The sequence below is a fragment of the Lepisma saccharinum genome, chromosome 5 (genome assembly GCF_977018435.1).
Source record: "Lepisma saccharinum chromosome 5, izLepSacc3.1, whole genome shotgun sequence".
Classification (NCBI taxonomy): Eukaryota; Metazoa; Arthropoda; class Insecta; order Zygentoma; family Lepismatidae; genus Lepisma; species Lepisma saccharinum.
This window is the reverse complement of record NC_139233.1, coordinates 21696199-21717763: the sequence shown is the minus strand read 5'-3', so window position 1 is coordinate 21717763 and position 21565 is coordinate 21696199. Positions and strand designations below refer to the sequence as shown.

The window sequence follows — 21565 nt, the reverse complement described above, 5'->3', positions numbered from 1 at the left end:
TAATTGTACACATTTAACTCTATATATAACCTATAGAACCAAATAACAATCTCACAGACACTGAATAAATCCACCTACCAGGTAGACAACAGAATATCATGTCAATTTCGTGACAAGTTTGGCGACTCATGATTTAACAATTTCTTAGTATCAAATGATCAGTGGCCGTTGTTGATCCAGGCAGATAAGCAGTTGCCCTGCCCCTTTACGATTTTAGAACACATCGTAATAAGGTAACGTCTTCCTGAAGTAGGAAATGTAATTGAGCATTGTAATGACCTTTTATGAAAGATTTATAATGAAAAAAAAAAACCTTTTTCTCTTGTTTTGGTCTAAATGCGTCTACGGTACAATAAAAATCTGGGGGCTAAGACGGGCTTGAACCCTCACTACCCCCTTTAGCGCCATTCCTGAAGTTCAAAAGTCCTCTTAGAATTTATTAAAGGAATGTGAACCTTTCAAATAACTGCATCTCTCTCTCTCTCTCTCACACACACACACACACACACTCTCTCTCTCTCTCTCTCTCTCTCTCTCTCTCTACAGATTTTTCCACAAAGGGACAAGAAAGGTATTTTTCCATGGGGCATATTACCCCGAAACTAGTGCTGTCCCCTTGAATTTGAAATTATTGCATTCCTGCGTCCCCATTACATAATAATTAATGTAAATTACTATGACTGAAATCTAATTATACGTGTGAAATATATACTTCTAGGTTGACCTTCGTTTTCGAGGTGTGGTCATCCTTGCCCCCCTTCCAGACGTTCCATGCCCCTATATAACAATTGTATTATACTTTCACCTAGAAATTTAGTGGACCTAGAAATTTAGTGGAGAGGAATATTGTCGCTGTTATTAAACAATATTATACTCTAAAAGGAAATGGCGCAACCACAAGGGGACATGGGGGCATTGCCTTTTGCCTTTTTCCAACCTTGGACGGAAATCAATTATAGGGGGCATACATTGAAGTAAAAGAAAGCAAGACTAGCAGAATCTACTAGTAGCAGGACAAAAGGATACTCAAGACGGAATTAGTTTTCACGTCCATCTTGCATTATTTCTTCCAGACTGCCAGAATCACCTGCAGGGGGCACAGAGGGGCAATTGTCCCCTCGACTTTAAGTTTTATACAAATAAAAATACATTTGGCAAAATTTTCTTTCTCGCTTCGCTCATGGTATCTGCTTTTCTTTTCGAGGTGTGGTCAACTTCCGAGCCGTAGCTAGGAAGTAACGGGAGTTGGCTCTGGGCGCCGAACAATCTGATTGAGAAAAATTGTAAAAGAGAATGCCATGGCGTCCCATGAATTTTTTTTGCGTCCTATTAAATCAATACTGTTTCTAACTTTCAAAAATTTGGATCGAAAAATTTTCTTGCTCGCAGTTTCATTTTTCCAATGCATTGTAAATTACCAGAGAGAAGTAAGAACAAATAAGTAATTCAGACAGTTGCTGCTATAACAGTTTGGTTTGAAGGAAAACGAGCGCTCACATTTCAGAGACAATTTATATAATTTTTGCTGTTGGTTTGTTAAGGGGCGAATGAATAGATTACGTAATATACGAGGGGCGTATCATAAAGAATTACACTTTATTGTTTTAATGCAAAATGAAATGGCGTAATTCCATGCACTGCGCAGGATGGGCGCATAGGTACCTTGTCTACCGCCAGGTGGCAGCACCGTGTGACAGTGCGTAGTCTGTGGCCTGTGCAGCCGTCGAAGCACAACGTCACGAGTGCTGTTGTGGACAACATGGAACAAGATGAATGTGGTCAATGATGGACGAGTTGGTTTTAGTGGAAGGAAGGGGAAACAACGGCACGTATCCATAGACGGTGTGTGGCGAGTATGCAGTGTCACGGAAAATGGTGTATAATTGGGTAACTGGCTGGAAAAATGGTCAAATGTCGACGGAGAAGGGAAAGAGTCCAGGGCGACATGTGAGTCGCCATGGTTTCCTTGTTGATCACCTCCAGAATAAAACATCTTGAACTCACTATTTTACCATTTTGTTCCCACCTCACTTCTGATATTCCCATAACATCTACTTTTGTTTCTTCTCATTTCTGCTTTTAAGTTTTCTAGTTTTCCCGACTGTAACAGGGTTCTGACATTCCACGTTCCAATCCTTAATCTTACCTTCTGTTTGCTTCTCTTTTCCCCATCAGTGTCCTTTGTCATAACATGTCCTTCCCAGACATCTCCCTCCCAGACATCCGAATGGGGGGCTAGTTTACGTCCGGAATATTTTGCCTTGGAATGACTCATCATGATTGCAGTTTTTCTAGGGAAAAGATATATGCGGTAGCTTCCCGTTGCTTTCCGCACACCACTCTCTCTTTCACATCTTGAAAGATCCCAGGGGGCCCCAACGAGGAGGTGAGGAGAGTGGATTTGGCTAAATGTATATAATATAGGCTACACACGCATATATATATATATATATATATATATATATATATATATATATATATATATATATATATATATATATATATATATATATATATATATATCACATCAATGCAAAAAACTAAAACAGAGAGATAAAATGAGGTTTTTCTTTCCCGATCTGACTGAATTTTCAAGGCTTCCCCCCACCTTATCAGAGGGTCTGCGCACGCCTATGATGTTGGTACCTTCTTCTAATAATGAAAACAAATTAAAATTACTGTAATATTAAATTAATAATATTAAAATATTAATTGATATTGTTATTACATGAATGCGAAAAAGACGGCATAACAGCACGTATTCATTATCTAGCTCATGAATAATTAAGATGGCTTCAATTTGTATAAAAACAACTGCCCTGGCAAGGTGATTGTGAAAGAGATAAGGAATTGAATATTTATTGAATAACGAAAAAGGATGTTAGATCCATTTGACGAAAAGTAAAACTCTTAATTTAATATTTAAGCATATTACTTAAGTAGTGGTGTGCATAAATCATCTTTGATACAGTCATACAAAGTTGAAAAACCTGGATGTAATCCTTCCCTTACAATAAGTTTGACGGAAATACACCTCTCTCGATTATACGACAGACGCTAAACAAAACAAGCATATTTACATAATTTAATTTTAGTACTTCGTAAGTCTCTCGTGGAAGATTCGGACTCCCTGGACACCCCACCCTGCCTCCCCTAAATAGTCCTTGGATCTATTACATGTAAGTTGTATTGCGATGTTCGTCAATGTGTGTTTTTCTTCTCTCAGACACTCGGAAAAAGTCTTGTCTTGTCACAGAAACCCTGGGAGTTGTAAACGTGGGTCTGTTATGGTCAGAGTCTGACCTTCCAGGCACGGGGGGTGGGGGGGGGGGGGGGTGATTAGCAGGGAATTTTGTCTGTTTCTTTTGTCAGAGCAACCCTCTATCCAGCAAAGTCTCAATAGGTCTCCCATGCAATGGATTTGCGTTCGAAGGGGGAAATGGAATCAATATTGGTAAGACTAGGAAGAATAAATGACATCTGTCCGGTGCTTTTTCGAGTGACGCTGATACGGGCTCTTAAGCAAAGAAAACAATCTCCTAATCTGTTTTTTTTTTTAACAAATTACAAAGAATATCTATAAGCGCAGAATTTTACTCCTTTTCTAATTTTTGGATATTAGACTGAAATATCTCCACAAGTGAATGCAAATGTAACAAGTAAGATTCGCTTACTTATTTCGAAAAGCCAAATTTTAGGTAGTTTGAATTGGGTAGAAAAATATGATTTCAATGCCATGGACATTTCTAGCACTCTTTCAACAGCAGGGGAAAGTGGCAACCACCTTACTCTTTACCCCATATTTGTTTCTTCCATCCTTTAAAATTGGATATCTATTTTCTTTCGCTTCGTTATTTCATGAAAGTAAATATTACTTAATAATCAAAATTCTCACTACATATTTCTGTATCGCGTATGTATAACTCGAAAAGGAACTGGCCAACCTCTGTGTTGGAGTGGTTAGCACACCGCATGAAGCAAGCCTTTTACTTGAACTTCAACGAAGCATCCTAGTATTCACTTTACGAAATAGCAATTAGGATTTTGATAACTTCAATGAAACTCCGACGTCACTATTTAAAATGTCTATATATTTTTTCACTTAATGATCTACTGTGTTTTGTTTCTTTATCGTTGCTATGGTCAAAAATGTATATAGAAATGTATACATCGTAATTTTACATTATCAAGAATGTGATAATAGTTAATTATACATCATATTAATGCAACAACGTTTTACAAAATATAACAAAACAGAAATTGATAACATACACTGGTCAAAACAATTAGGGGAGCAAGCAAGAAATCCCAAAACCAAAGTTGGAAAGTCAAAACTAGCAATGTACGTATGTTGATGAAGTGAGTGTGTGCTCAACCAGTACAATTCATCTGTGATGAATCATCAGCATGAAGAGCTCTCTAGTGACACCATAAGGCACGTGGCAGAATTTGTGATATGAGGAGCAATCACGAGGTCACTTGGGAACACCGGTTGTTTGGTGCTGCCAGACCGTAAGTGCAGGTGGGATTCAATTGAGTAGTGTTGAATAGGAACGATGGCAGAACAACACGATTTAGGGGAATCTAGCGCATGGAGAGCCATTGGGAGGATGGAAGCCGGGCAAACACGTGAGGTGGCTGCAGCCCTTGGTGTGTCACGCAGTGTCATTTCCAGGTTGTGGACACGATTTCAACAGACAGGTACAGTACAAAGGAGACCTGGGCAAGGTCGCCCACGGTTAACAACAGTTAGGGAAGACCGGTACTTAGCATTGTCGGCTCGCAGGAATAGGCAGCAAACTGCAACTGACTTGCAACGCGGCCTTGTTTTGGCAACAGGACGAAGTGTCTCGGGCCAAACTGTACGAAATCGCCTGCGGGAAAGGGGTCTTTATGCAAGAAGACCAATGGTGGGTGTCCCTCTGAATGCCCAACACCGTAGGGCCCGCAGACAGTGGGCTGTGGAACATCGTGAGTGGGGACATGGAGAGTGGAGTTCAGTTCTCTTCTCGGATGAGTCGCGTTTCAGTCTCCAGTCAGATAATCGATGCATTCTCATCTGGAGGGAACGTGGGACTCGCAATTATCCCGCACATGTGCGCGAAGTGTCTCAGTATGGTGGCAGTGGCTTAATGGTATGGGCAGGGATCATTGTTGGTCGACGTACCCCCCCATCCCCTGCACATTATCCCGAACGGTACTTTGACAGCCTTACGGTACCGGGATGAGATCCTCAGGCCTCATGTTGTCCCAATGGCTGCAGATATCGGTGATCGTTTCATTTTTGTGGACGATAATGCCCGACCTCACCGAGCACGTCTGGTTGACGCCATGCTACGGGATGAGGGTATCGAACGAATGGTATGGCCAGCGTCCTTCCCAGACTTGAATCCCATTGAACATGTGTGGGACACACTCGGAAGACGCATTGCTGCTCGGCCAGCGCCGCCTACAACTCTGCAACAGTTGGAAATGGCCCTTCTGGAGGAATGGTTGAATATCCCGCAGGCTGTCGTTGATAACCTTATTGGTTCCATGCAAAACAGATGTGCAGCTGTCATAGCAGTTCATGGCGACCACACGCCTTATTAGAGGTATGGATCTGTTGCGTATCTGTCCATTTCTGCTGTCTTATCACCATGCTGTTCTCCTGATTTTGTGCAGTACCTTGCAGAAATCACCCCTAGAACTCTGCTGTGCTAATGACTCAATAGACATGTATTGTACTGGTTGAGGACACACTCACCTAATCAAAATACATTGCTACTTTTGACTTACCAACTTTGGTTTTGTGATTTCTTGCTTGCTCCCCTAATTTTTTTGACCAGTGTAGATATATCATCGTGTGTATTAAACACAAAATTAAACAAAACATAATAAATGAAATAAATGAACATCTTTGGGTCAGTCACAATACGCACCCCTTCCGGGTGAAAATTTTCGATTTATTTCAGTTCTGTAAATATCGAAAATTTTACCACATTTAGTTCCAAACTTATGAACATTTTTAAATTACAACATAAATTACTTTTTTTTCAAACAATATTAATTCAGTTCACTATGAACTCCGTGAATCAAACTTGACTGACATATTCTTCATTTTGTTTTAGTAGCATGCATTCAGTACATTAAATGAATGAACAATATTATTGAAAATGAAAATATCCTACATTTTTCATAGTAGAAGTGTCCGTAGTTACCTTAACCTAACTGCATTCAAGAATTATTTAGGCAAATTTAAGCAACTCTGTTTTCCTATAGGCTGAACAATTAAACTTCTTTACATTAGACAAATTTTGCTTATTTACAGATTTCTTCCCATCTAGAGACATAAGTTCCACATAATTGTTCTTAACATTTTTAACTAAGTAAGGACCTAACCATAAATCCAGAAATTTGTGAATTTTCTTATTAAGGAAGCTGCTCTTCTCATGGTTTTTAACAAGAACAATATCGTTGATTGCGATTGTGATACTCCTTCCATCCTCTTTCTTCGTTTTGGTTATAACCCTTTTCTTCATTCTTGTTTTTGCCATTAGACATTTATTTTGCCACGTCACCTTCTCCAGTTCAGATGGCCAATTAATTTGATGAAATACTGTATTCTTGACATTATCATGAAGAAACAATTCATTCGGCGTAAATCCTGTAACCTCAGATACCGAACTGTTTAAAAGTCCAATAATTACACTTAAGTGTTTAAACCACTGCTGATGATTATCCTTTGTGTATAGTCTTAGTAGCCTGATTATTTCCTTATTGTATCGCTCAATTGGGTTGGCGAAAGGTGAGTACACTGATGTTGTAACATGTTTTATTCCATTCGATTCTACAAAACTCTTCCACTCAGCTGATCGAAATTGAGATCCATTGTCAAACAAAATTACTTTAGAAAGTGGGTAGTGATAAAAATATTGCAGTTGGAACTTATTTATAATTTCCTTGGTTGTAGCTTTTCTCAAAGGTTAGGCCATTATAAATTTCGACATAATGTCCACTATTGTTATAATAAAGCTATAACCTTGTGATTTCGGTAAAGGTCCAATAAGGTCTATAGGAAGTATCCATATTTTCATGCTGCAATTTCAAAATTTGAATTATATGAAGTCTTTCCAGATATCCCAGAGGGAGCAACTGCCCCTTTGGCCTCCCTCTGTGAGTGCCCTTGATCAGTTAGTTCCTCTGTTGTCGATCGTACTTATCAGTTACTTCCTCTGCCGTCGATGGTGCCTTTCATTATTTCACCTGTGTTCATGAGTGTGGTGAGCTGAAAAATCAACATATATCGAACAGGTCTCTCCTGCATACTCCAATAAGGAGTAAAATGATAAGATTGAGTGAATTCTCACACTCAAATCCTATTCGTCTTGTTCCTCTCATAATAATAGTATTTGTGAAACGTAAACCGAATGATTAGAACTCTCGCCTTTGGTGCAAGTGGTTCTGGATTCAATCATCGAAGGGAGTTCCAAACTCTCAGTGCTTACCTAAACTACTGATGGTAAGTTTTCTCCTCTTTCTCCAACGACTATCCAGTGCACAGACCTCTCTTTGCAAACTTGCATGTAGGAATATACTGCACATGACAATGTATCAACTACATTTTTCCATCAAAATCCATTTGAAGTGTTAATCGATGAAGACCCACCGACCCACTCATCGAATGTAAAAACCATGCCATCGAACAAAAAGTCAACAGAAAGGTAGAAAAAGTGTGTAAATCTTCATAAATGTCAAAATTTTGGGTCTACACTCCATAGATAGAAAACACTACACAAAACAGGACTTCATTTCAACAGAAAGGGAAAAATTACATTTCTTGTCACCTTCAAATATGTAACTCTATGAATTCATGTAATTTCATATCATTCATCAATTTCACAATATTCTTCCCCACTCTCAATTTTCAGTTAGAGAAAATATATTTTTTGAAACTTATATAATTTCAGAATTTCCTCCCCACTCTCAATTTTCAGTTACAGAAAATTTATTTTTTATAATTGTGACAGGCATGACACTTCTGAGATTTGACTTGAGGAACTTTCTCAGTCTTTCAGAAAACTCTGTGAAATATATGGTTTACTGAACAATTTTATTTTATTTTCACAAAGTAAAACTTTATTCAATATTTAGATGCTTTTGGTTTCTAAAATAATTATTATACAGCATAGTCCATATCAATTCAGGCAGGCAAAGAAAAAATCTTACCTTCATAGTCTCAGATGTTATTGAATTAAACATATGATAAAATTCAGGACGAAGTAAGAAACCCGTATTTTTTTGTTTTGTCCAAAAAAAATTCCTGGCAGAGATACAGGCTGCCAAAGATGATGTCTTGGGAGTCATTTCTCACGTGCAATTTTCGGCAAAATATTAAAATGCTCTATTTCTGGAACGGTTCAAGATATTTTGTTGCTGTTTTTTTTATTTCAAAGAGAAAAATTTTCTGATTAAAATGATAACCTCCATTCAGAAATATGTGCCCAAGTTCTCTTGCCTGATTTTTTTATTTAAAAAATCATTTTTTTATTAAAAAAATCATTTTTTTATTAAAAAAAACATTTTTTTTTCTTTTTCAAAAATGCCAATCCCAAAAATTTTGTACGTAATTTGTGTAAAATTTCAAAGAGTTCTGATGATTGGTTAAGGAGAAAAGAAATAAAATGTAAGCAAGGGTATCTTGTGTCGAGGGTCTCAAGAGTGACAGACAACACTGATTTAATGACATTTCAAAGTGCTGTAAAATGAAAACCGTTTGAGATATAGTGAAAAAAATTTAGGAGGTTTCTTTCAACCATAAAGGAAAGGTGTATACTAAATTTCATCGAAATCGGAGTTGGTGGGTATCCTGACCTCGTTGAAATGGCGTGGAATGACCCAGGTTTTATATACAGCATGTCCACGCTAGAGGGATCGAGAAATAAATGCTCGCCATTTAAAACCAGATAAGGATATTGCAGTATTTTTCATATGACAGGAAAGGGAAACTCTCCGAGATTGTGCAACACTGTTTTCAGACAGCTACACGGTCGCGCATGCACGTCAATAGCTCTTGTCTCGAAAGGAAGCCAGGCGCCATTCAGTAGTCGATCGCGCAGTGGAAAACATGTGGACACCGCAACAGAAAGTTCAGTGCGTGTTATGGCTAGCAGAAGAGAAATCTGTTACTTGGGTTCAACGCAGTGTTCGTCGTACGTGGAATGTGGATCCACCTGGTCATAAAGCGATTCTCCAATGGGACAGAACACTCCGAGAAACAGGTTCTTTACTACCACAAACCGGCAAACATGCGAAAGTGTCTGTGAATGAGGCAACAATCGAACGTGTGAGAACGGCATTTGCAAGGAGTCCAAGGAAGTCTATCTGAAGAGCTAGTTCCGAACTTCAAATTCCTAGATCGACTATTCACAAGGTCTTACACAAGTGACTCCATTTGACTGCTTAGATCGAGCTTCATCACCACATAAAGCCAAATGATCGTCCGCTTAGGGCACATTTTGCAGCTGAAATGCTTCTGGGAATTGAAAATGACAACTCGTATCAGGGGCCTAAGTCTTGAACTGTCAACACGTTAAGGTCTAACGAGTTCGTGACGTTTTTGTCAAGAAAGGCTAACAAATGCCATTTAGTGTAGTCTCCACTCTTCGTTAACGAATACGGTTACGGATGCGCTAACAGAAAACGAGTGGAACCTACTCACAAGCCAGGCACCTACCGAGTTCGTTCACGGCTGCAGATTTTCAAGATGGACACTATCAGCTGTTGCGGAGGATGGTTTTGAAGAAAGAAGAATTGCAAGCCCACTTCGTTTCAGTCGTATTTCGAGTAAGTACGTCATGTTAGTATGTTATTAATATTATTGGGTATGAACATAAGGGCAATTGGAACAAATCTGGGGGAGAGTGAAATAGTATGTATTGTGAATTGTTGCTACAATGTACCTAAAGAATTAAATACTTCGTGCCATTTTCCTTCTTAATGTTAATTACATTGTTCCACATACTTTGTAAGAATTAGAGCTGATATTTTTGCAACATTCCTTAAGCTTAGCAATCGCGAAATAAAATACTACTGCAAAATATATTTTGATACACCTGGGAAATGTATGCCAACATTCCACCCACGTCACATCAAAAGGTAAAATAACGATGCCGCACAAAATAAGAACAATTAATTTTCTGCAACGTATTGTCCTGTTGCAACCAGTAAATGAAATTATGGTACTATAAAATACTTCAATTAGGCACCACTACCATACGTTATATATAGGGGGAAAAATGGTACGCATGATTTATACAGTACGTGAACTGATGATAAAGATTTTAAAGGAAATTTTGACACTATGTTTTAAGTTGTATTAATTGCAGGTCGAGTGTACTAAATTACGTGCTCCCTCGAATTTCCAGGAAAAATTCCCCATGGAAAGATTAACTGTTGTTAAGACTATATCAGAAGCTTGGGGGCATATAAACGCATATTTACAGAGTTACGGACGTTAGAATTTATCCCAAATCTATTTTTTTATCACGACGGGAATGTAAAATTATCTTTTTTTTATTGTAATCACAAAATCTAACCTAAACACCTAAGCACCAGTAAAAGTGAAAGTACTCCATTCGGTTGCCCAGACACTGGTGAGAGAGAACCTTTTTTCGTGACAAAATTGTCATTAGTAATGTATATATATTTGTGTGTGTGTGTGTGCATGGAGGGGGTACTTGGTATACTGTATTCATAACCATCAATTGAAAAGGGGAAAATATTTTTTTCTATATGAAACCATCAACAGAATGCACTCAGTTTAACTACCTTATGTCATGTGTTCATAGTGGGTAGCATGAATTTATTTTAAGCATGAAAATCTTTGAGTCAGTGGGAACTGTTTGATAGAAGTTTCCTTGTAAGAGAATTTATATTTATTTTTTCTGAAATAATTTTATAGGTGCTATAAGTTCTCATTTTCACAACATGGAGGTACCAGCCAGATGGTTATTGGTCATCAGCCAGTGTATAGAGCAAGTGTGCAGTGCTATGGTGGTTATTGCTCCTCACAATGGATGAAGTTCCCATTGATACAAGCAGAGCAGCTGGATGTTAAAAGGAGGTAAGATAGTGTACGTTATTTTTGTTTCATTATAATAACACCTATTGACATCCATCATGTGGTGGGTTTTAGGCAGCTTCTACAATAAAGTGTAATAAAACATAAATACTGAAATGAGTGGCTAACTGGCCATGTAGGTAGGTATATTGTGCAAGTGAACATGCTTTATTTTCAATACTATCCATATAGTTCTGGATTAGCAAACAAATTTGTATCACGTTTTATCTCGTATTCCTATTTGCATAGACAAAACAATACAATTATAATTGTTAAGACAAACCAAATCAAAGGTGCTCATGGCAATAACAGTTCCAGAGTGATATTCTTTTAATATTTTATTATTTTTTATTGGAACACAGTAAAAGGTGAATTTGTGGGGTTTTCAAAACAGTTGCTATTTTCAAATAAATCAGAAGTAAACAACTGAGTAATGTGTAACATCAGATGGATGGTATTTCTCATTCAGAATAACATGAATATATACACTACCGACAAAAAGTTTAAGACCACCATGAAAAACGGCCAAAAAATCAGTATGGAGTGTTGTATGGAACCAACGGTTCCTGTCCAAGAAAGACGTGATGATGATACACATGGAAAATTCAATGTAGTCTAGTTTGAACCTCGCAAGATGAGAAAATCATTTTTTTTCCGAATGTGTAGCATGTAGTTGACAAAATGGAAAGTGACAAAAGACGTTGCTGAAGTTGGCAGCATTTCAGCTGTGTGTGTGAAACCGGTCAGTACGGTAGCCAGCCTCATGTGCATCCTTATCAGTGGCTCAGGGTCATTTGCTCTTCATACAGGCGACATTGCGAGCCCATTATTGTGTGTGAGGTGTGCAAGGTAAGTGGAGCTGTGTGAAATGGGCCGTCATCGTGGGGAACAGGCAATTTTGGTTGAAAAGCGTGCTGTGATATGTGCACTGAAAAATGAAGGTTATTCGGAATGCGAAATAGCAAGAAAACTGAATATTTCCAAGACTGGTGTTCATTGTGCATTGGACAGATACCATAAAACCAACAGTCATGCTGATCGTGAACGTAGTGGAAGAGCTCGTGTAACGTCTGCAGCTGACGATAGATATATTACAGTAACTAGCAAACGGAACAGGCGCCTAACAGCACCAGTCATCACTGCTTCTCTGAATAACAGCAGACTGGCGCCTGTGTCTGTGTCAACGGTGAAGAATAGGTTGCGCGAAGAAGGGCTGCATGGCAGAGTAGCTGCTAGAAAGCCACTGTTATGACGTGTCAACAAGACGAAACGATTGGCCTGGGCTAAAACACACCAAGGTTGGACTGTGGATAACTGGAAATGGGTACTCTGGACCGACGAATCCAAATATGAATTATTTGGCAGCAATAGGTGAACCTTTGTGTGTGGAAAAGTCGGCGAGAGAATGAAAGAAAAGTTTCTTGTTCCCACAGTGAAACATGGGGGTGGAAGTAAAAGAAGGGTATCATCAGATATTGGTGCACCATTCCATCCCCTCTGGTCGTCGTCTTGTTGGTAATGGGTTTATTTTTCAACAAGATAATGATCCCAAACATACATCCAAATTGTGCACGCGGTATTTGGAACGCAAGGCAACAAAAGGGGCATTAGTTCTCATGACGTGGCCACCACAGTCTGCTGATCTTTCACCAATTGAACTGCTATGGGACCAAATCGATAGGGACATCAGGAAGAAGTTACCCAGCAACACTCAACAGCTATGGGAATTCATCAACGATGCCTTGCGTAACATTCAACCATTCTATCTGGACAAACTGTTGGAGCGCATGCCACATGTTTGCACTGCTGTCATTAAGGCCCATGGCAGACATATTGATGAAAGCAAAACATGAGGTGACATTAGTATGTATAGTGGATGTACCTATGTTTGTACATTGCCAAGCAGATTCTTACATCTGTTTCTTGTAGATTAATTACGAAATACATTCATTTCTACTGATTTTGGCACTTTTTCCTGGTGGTCTTAAACTTTTTGTCGGTAGTGTATATATATATATATATATTTTTAAAAAATCATTAACTTTGTGCAGTATTTTATTATGATCAATACCTCAACTTGTTAACCCAATTATTTGTGCAAAAGTTACAGTACTTTTCCTCTTTTGCAGATAGCCGATTAAAATGAAAATATTGTGACTACTCTCGGTATCCAGGGTGGACACATGAGGAATTCCAACATCAGATACTTTTGTCAATATAAGAATAAGGCAGGTACAAGGAACACTTGGCTGTTAGGTATGTAGATGTTCTAAGTCTGGAATAATTATTGTTAATAATTTTTCCATGAAGTATTTAAATTGCACTCATCTCATATATGAACTGCATTATTAAAGATGTGAAGTACTATGTTTATTACCATTACTGTATTATGAATACATGTGCAGTGTTGTTTCATAATTATCTATATTCTACAATAAGTCTAGTGTTCTCTTCTCTCACCTTTTTATTATTACAAAATGTGCATTATCCGTAAATTTTAAACTTAAACATTTCTGAGTTCTTCAAATGTTATCAAAACGTTTTATTCTTAGATACAAGTAGTAATAATAATAATAAGAAGAAACCCTACCAGTATACAACAAGACCATGCTAGGGACAATTTTATGTGGAAGCATTTTTATTAATAGAAATGTTACGTGAATGTTTCATAAAATCATATAACTATTTTTATTCCAGACAATACTTTACATGGAAGCCTTCACATAACATTCACAGTTAGCATAATCTATAATGTTTGCCACACAATGAGCATGTGATTAAATATGATACATGTTTAATTTGGATATGAATAACAAGATTATTGAAATGTAATAGAATTTGTAGAATGTAAATTGAGGATGATAAATTTATCTAACCTCGTTTGTTGTAGGCAAGTTTATAAAACACCTAGGAGTCATAACACATTAACCCCGTCTAGTTGACTGCACTTTTTGACTCTCTTTGCACTGAATCGTCTAGTTGGTTGCACGGTGCAACACTGAGTTGTCTAAGTTTGTTGATTTGGAGTCAAGTAGTGTATTTGGTGTCTGCACCATCTGCACTACCTTTCGGACTGGTGTATGGTCACGTGGTGTGTGCTAACTAATCAAATGACCGTTCAAAGCAGCAGACAGGCATTTGTTGAATCTTCTTAACTGGAACACTGCTTTCCGTCTAGTTGATTGGACGTGATTTCCTTGCACTACTCTTGACACTGGATACACCTGCACTGCACAGAGTGTAAAAAAGTGCAACAACTAGATGGGACTATTACATGTTCATTTGTTCAACATTCCATTTGCTATGGAAATAGAGCTTTTGTGGAACACTTGCGTATTTTTAGAAGTCAAACATTGACATTGCGATTTGAACAAAAGTACTCAAAATTTCTATAAATGTGGCACTTTAGAGGATTGCCAAATTTAACATACAGTTTCTTCATAAGAGACTGGGGGAACCATCACCAGATATGTGCACTTTAGATGTTTTGAAGTAAAGGAATAGATTATAGAAGTGCTCATAAGTTAATACTTGAATTCCTGCTGATCCTTTAAAATCTTTTGAGTGAAGTTACTTTCAATTATTATTGGGATATTTATTATCTACAGTGGAAACTCAGGACAGGCCTTTCTTTATCTTTGCAGGTAACAGTGGGTATCCAGAGGACCATGGGTCATGACACCAATAGATGGTGCTGGTGAAAACACTCCTGAGGTGCATAGCTGCCTAATGTAATGGACCATTGACATCCTAAAACAAAAATGGAGGTGTCTTTTAAAGAACATGGTGCTTCACTATCGCCCTCCTATGGCAACAAAAATCAAAGATGGAGGGATGGAAGAAAATTCAGTTTTCCCATCCACTGTCAACTCTGCATGTGTGTGTGTGTGAATCTTCAGATGTGCTTTAATGTTATTAAGTTTGTGTGAAATAGGTTTTCTGTGACATTCTTTTTGAAATATAACATTGTAACGGTACACCAGAACTTTATTTCAATATTGTTAGCAGTGCCAATTCCTCACTTCTTTCATTTAATTATTGAATACTTTAAATGGTTCACTTATTTATTTTTACTACCTGCTGGAAAGTCTTTTTGAAGATTGGGACTCAACCAACAGAAAACTAAATATCTGCTTGAGCCATAATTTTCAGATAATTTTTCAGTAAAATGCACATCAGCCATTTCATATGGCTTGGATGGCTGTTACCTTAAAATATATTTCTTTAAAGAAAGGAGATTTATATTTTCATATGCAAGATGAAACATGAAAAGGTTTATTTTATTCTGTTTAAAGCTTCACCTTTGCAACAGTTTTTAAGCCTTGTTTGTCGTTATGAAATATCAATGTACTTCATTGCCTTAGTTACTTTTGCCATAAAGTAGTGTGTTGTTGTAGAAGATTGTTATTGCAAGAGCTGTAACAGAACACACAAAAGGGTTTTCCTAAAGTTTTAAAAAGCTGATATTACATGCAAAGTTCCCATGTAGTCAGTTTTTTTTTTTTTTTTTTTTTAACTATGCCTTTTCTGTGTACAAAAGGTCAGCATCAGTGTGTATCTGATTTCATGAATACATGTTTCATAATGTACACAATCACCTCCCACTTGATTTAGAAAAGTTTCATTGCAAATATATTTTTCAGTGCTGTTCTATCTGAAATTGGTTTACTTTACTCATTTGCTCACTGACAGTTCAAGCCTCTTCATTGGTGTATTGGAAACGTAGCATGTTTCCATCTTGTAATCAAGGGATTCCATGTTCAATATTCAGCAGAGGCACTTAATGGTTCAGATACCACTTTAAACTGTAGCTTCTTTGTGCATAAAGACGACCTCATGTCATATGTTGCCGTGTGAGAACCAGAGGAACGTAACTCTAAAAAAGCTGTGTTTGGAGTCAGATTCACCCATGTCCAGCTTTTCTCATTAGTGGTAAAGAGGATTTAAGTATCTTCAAATTACTGACTTTTTTATATTCAGACATAATCACTCGTGAAAATTACATAAATTTAAGTTAGGTCCATCTGGTTCTCGTACAACAATATTGCAATAGTCATTAATGGGAGGAATTCTTTGAACAATCTCTCCCCATTAATAGATTACTCAAATCTTAATTACCTCATCAAGGGGACTCCAGATTTCATTTTCAATCTCTTGAGAGACTTTTTTTTAATTATTATTTTTACCTTTTGATGCTATATTTCCATTTGCATACGGCATCCACAATAATTTTTGTTACATCATCTACTTCAAATGGTAGGGGTGCTTCCCCGATGGCATAGTTGTAACATATTTGCTTTGCAATCAAGGGGTTCCAAGTTTGAGAACCGGTGAGGCATAGTGGTTCGGATCCTACTTTAAACTGTAGGTCCAGTCCCAATTAGCCTATCTGTGCACAAAAGTGGACTTAAAACTCCATTCCACTCAAAGAGTAAGGGAAATCCTACACTAAGATTGTCATTATAATTCATAAATCTTTTCACATCACTGTCTCGGTACTATAACGACTGAAAATTACACTTCACTGAATAAATAGTTTTGAGGAATTATAGTTGTTGTACCAATCATTAAATAGCATCTAGGAATGCAAAATTTACATGTTAGAGACATTATAATTGACTGAAAATTTATGAAATGGAAAAACATGTCTTTGGTATTATGTGCCAATGCTCACAGAGTTTCCAAAAAAAAAACAAAAAAAACTCTGTATTGCACTCCCATAATTCCCACAACTTGGATCTCTGTAAATTTACAATTCCAGTTCTGTAACTTCTTGGTTCTGTTAGGCATTAATAAGTTACAGCATACAATTTGTCGTGCAATTACTGTGTTCTTCCTGGAATTGAGGTGCCATCTAGTTAAGCATATTCACAACTTGCCATAAGCTATTGCATATAACTAGCTAAGGATATTCACACCTCCAGAAATGTTAACTTGAATGGTAAGTAGATAGGTTGAGGTACACAATGAAGATTCTGTGGCTGTCATAAACTTCCAGAAGTAACAATTTTCATTTTTGACAAAGCACCTTTATGAAATCAGTAAGTATATGTTCAGATTTTTTCCCCTTACAGGCCTCAGATTTTTGTCATGTTTTTATCCTAGCTTATTTCTCCACACCAAATTAAATTTCCTATCTTCTGTGAATGCTATGATGATGCTGTCATTTGTCATGTAAATGCATAAAAAAACCTAAGGCATATTTTTTAGCAAATTCATTGTATGACAGCATATTTTTGTCATTTTTGAGGTATGTTTTCTGTACATTTCACTGAGGAAAATCACACTTGTATTGGTAATGCAAAGAAATTCTGTATACTTCCATCTCCATTCAATAAATTATGAATTAGTGAGGGGAGGAACCTGGATTTACCAGAAATGTGCCATAAAAGAATTACATCAAAAGGTTGCTTTTGCACTTTAATGTTATGTCATCAATGGATAACTCCTGTATTTCCCAATGTTTGATGTGTTCGTTCGATTTTTCAATATTTTTTTTTTTTTGTGAATAAAATTTGGAAAATTTAGGATAAAATGCATACATATTCCTACAATGCTCATAGAAAATCAGCCCTCATTCACAAACTTCCACAATTACCTACCGAAAATCAATATTCTGCCATTAATAGAGAAGTTGGCAACGGTTCCGAATGTTGAATGATATTCTTTTCTTTTTTCTTTCTTTTTCATTTTTGCAAATTTTATAGATGTATTAGAAAGTAGTTTGGAATACTGGAAACAATATGTGAAGGTAAGTTTGAAGCTTGGAGAAATGAATTAGCACTGTTAAATTCTACACAAAGTATTATTTACCCGAGATACTTCGATTTTTAAAGGAGCTTACACGAGTAGCTGTGATTTGCAGCAAATAATCAACCTTGGTTTCCGGTTATGTAAGACATGGAGTTTTAGCAGATTTTCATCAAGATTCGAAGGGAGTTTTGTGCTTGAGACTGGATGTTTTGTTCACTTAGAGATTTGTTATAATGCTAAGAACCCTAAACCTGACTAGCCCAACCTTACAACGAAAGTATTTGGGAATGTTTTATTAATTCTAAGAGCCTTAAATCTAACCTGCTTAACCTAAAACGTAAGATACCAATCAGCTATTTGTATCAAAGACAAGCAAAACATTCATTTTAGGAATATGTGTGTATTTTTGCCCTTAAAATTTCGTAAAATATTATTTACCAAGAAAAACCTAACCTTCAATATGTTGCAATATATATATATACTCACAAACAATCATGTAGGTATGTGTGGAAGGGAAAAATCGTTCTTCACACGAATGCAGCAAGAAATCACTAAAACTATAAAGAATGTGTGGTAACGATGTGTTAATACAGATAAAAAATCGAGCCGTGTAAAAAATACGATTGCACCGTTAATTTTGAATTAAACGATCGGAACTTGGACCGAGAAGTTACCACATATTTGAAACACCTCTTTTCATAATAAATTTGAAAGAAACAACCCTCCCTCTCCCTGCCTTCTATGCAGTTAAGAAAACTACTATTACATCTTTAAAAAATATTGGGCTGGACATTCATAACATTGTACAACTTTTTTCTTTCATTTTTAAGTCTTGACGTTATTAGCTAATTTGGTAAGTGCATAGATTTGTTTTATTTTTTCTTCCGAAAAATCCTCATGGAGTGCCACTCACATACATGAATATTGTCTATTTGAATAAACTCACTATTTATTTTTCCGTGCAGTTTTACATTTAAGATCAATTTCGACATTTGGGCAACTTCATAAGACAGTAAACAAACCACAATCGATTTTTAGAAAGATCGATCGATTCTTCACGACTCTCGATTTTAATTCTCGCCATCTGATTGGTTCTTAGGGTGTAGCCTCTACGACAAACTTGTTTTGAGTGCATCACAGACTATATTCTCAGTCGTTAGCGAGAACTCGTAAGCCATCGAAGTCGGCACTCGTTAACGACCAGTCAGGACTACGATTTTCTCTCCGATCACGAGTTGGGGTGATAACGAAATGGTCGTTTCCGTGCTCACGTATTGAGAGTCGGGACTAAGCACCCTGGACAAGATTGTTTTCTCGGATGAAGCAACCTTTCATTTATGCGGCAAAATCAATAGGCACAACTGCCGGATATGGGGTTCAGAGATTCCCCATGTTATTCACGAACATGAGAGAGACATGCCTAAAGTGAATGTCTGGTGTGGATTGACGAGGAACTCTGTCATTGGACCATTCTTCTTCTTAGAGGCTACAATCACAGGACATGTGTATCTGGACATGTTGCAGAACTTCGCCATAGACCAATTTCCCCCAGGATCGATTTTCCAGCAAGATGGAGCACCGGCCCATTATCATCGACAGGTGCGTGACTTCTTGGATGAACGTTTCCCTGGTATGTGGATCGGAAGAGAAGGACCCCTTGCCTGGCCACCCAGGTCACCCGATTTGCCCTTTGGATTTTTTTTCTGGGGATATGTTAAGGATGTTGCTTATCAAGGAGACAGACCAAGAAATTTGTAGGAACTGAGGGGCCGCATCACAATAGCAGTAGAGCTTGTGACTCCCCAAATGCTAGAGAACACTTGGAGGGAAGTTGAATACCGTTTAGATGTGTGCAGAGCCACCAAAGGTGCACATATCGAGTTGCATTGAACATCATCTGAAACTCGGTGAGTTTTGTATCAAGTAAAAGTAAAAGTTTATGTTACCAATACATTCTGTTCACTAGAAATTATCACTTATTTCTCGATCCCTCTAGCGTGGAAACCCTGTATATTTTGCCATACATTAAACCAGTTTTCATTACCACATACTCACATATTGGTCTCATGAAATCAAAATCTACACACCCACCTAGAGATGTCTGTTTGTGTGTGTATTGTGCCAATTTTGAACTTTGCGTGGTAACTTTGAAGAACTTAGTTGAAGGCATGACATATGACACCTTGGTTGGACATGTGAAGTCGTTAGTAGTCTGTGACGTAGAGCGAGGAGAGACCTGTTTGTTTCAGGAATGTGGTGACTGCCCTGGAAAGGGAGGACTTGCCTTACAGACACTTGGTCTGGAAAACATGGCAGATGACTCTTTGGAAGTTACATATGCAACATGGGAGGAAAATAAACTCATTAAGAAACCTGTTTCCATTGATACCTTCATTGACGAACTTGGGAAATGGACAGTGAAAGCAGTAACACACCAACATCTGAAGAAATTGCAACAACACCACATTGCAGAAGTGAAGGGATGTGTAGAAGCTGAACAACTATGTTTAGTGCTTCACTGTGATTTTGCTGAGAACTGGTCTGTGATTCTGCCATAAGAAGTACAATGGCATCACTGGAGTAATGACTAAGTTTCAATTTTTACAGGAGTCACATATTTTCAAAACAAGACCACAAGTGTTGCAGTTATAAGTGATGACAGAGGATATGACTCCGCACATGCATTGTTGGCAATACGCAAAATTCAACAGCTTCAATCACAGGCAGAAAAGATAATCATTATTTCTGATGGTGCCTCTAGTCACTTCAAAAATCGTTACCAACTGTTTGAATTGACTAAGTCGCTTGTGCCAATGGAGTGGGTATACAGTGCTACTGGTCATGGGAAGGGGCCTTGCGATGGTGTAGGAGGCCTGCTGAAGCACCACGCTACAAAACATAATCTTTCCAGCCCAAGTACAGCTGCAATTCAGAATGCCGAGGATTTTACAAGAGTGGTGAAGTCATACACGTCAACAGCCCTCATCCTGTTGCCCAAAGAGGTAGTTGAAGAATTCCGCCAGCAGAAAATAGAGGAATGGTCCAACCAAACTACTCCTGTGATAGGAATTCAGAAGACACATGTCTGGACTCACAGTGATGGGTGAACCTATATTGCACGAACTTTAAAGAGCAAGAAAGAAGAAATTTAATTTGTCCAACCAAGATCTCAGAAACGGCAGGAGAATATTCAGATTCACAACCTACAAAGAGGGATGTTTGTGGCTTGTGTGTATGACTGTGACTGGTGGATTACAGAGGTTATAGATATCAGTTGTGAGTTAAATGAAATCGTCATGAACTTTATGCTACCACATGGACAGGCTGCTGGATACAGATTTCCAGCTGCAAGACAGCAACACCACCACCAGTGCTCACTTCCAATTCGCGATGTTTTAAAGATTGTGGGTGCCCCAGTTCCTATTGGTTCAACAGAAGGCATCAATCAATATCAAAGGAAGATACTGATGCAGTTGATTTGCTAATTTCAGTTCTAAGCAGAGTGCACAGAAGTGGTATGCTTTGGAACCTGTTAATATGTTTTGGAACTTGCACATATATTTTGGAAGCTCTAATATGTTTTGAAAGCTGTGTCTGTTACCTACCTTTTTGAAGAATTAAAATGCCATGTCAAATAAGACTAGAATTTGATTTCATGAGACCAATATGTGAGAATGTGGTAATGGAAACTAGTTTAATGTATGGCATTTT

At 37.6% G+C, this 21565-nt stretch overlaps 1 long non-coding RNA gene across 1 annotated transcript; it reads left to right on the top strand.

Annotated features, from left to right (window-relative positions):
- Window positions 1-11018: 11018 nt before the first annotated feature.
- Window positions 11019-15174, top strand: LOC145988257 (uncharacterized). Its single transcript, XR_014441718.1, has 3 exons — window positions 11019-11114; window positions 13231-13357; window positions 14746-15174. It is a non-coding gene; the product is annotated as an uncharacterized LOC145988257 (long non-coding RNA).
- Window positions 15175-21565: the final 6391 nt, after the last annotated feature.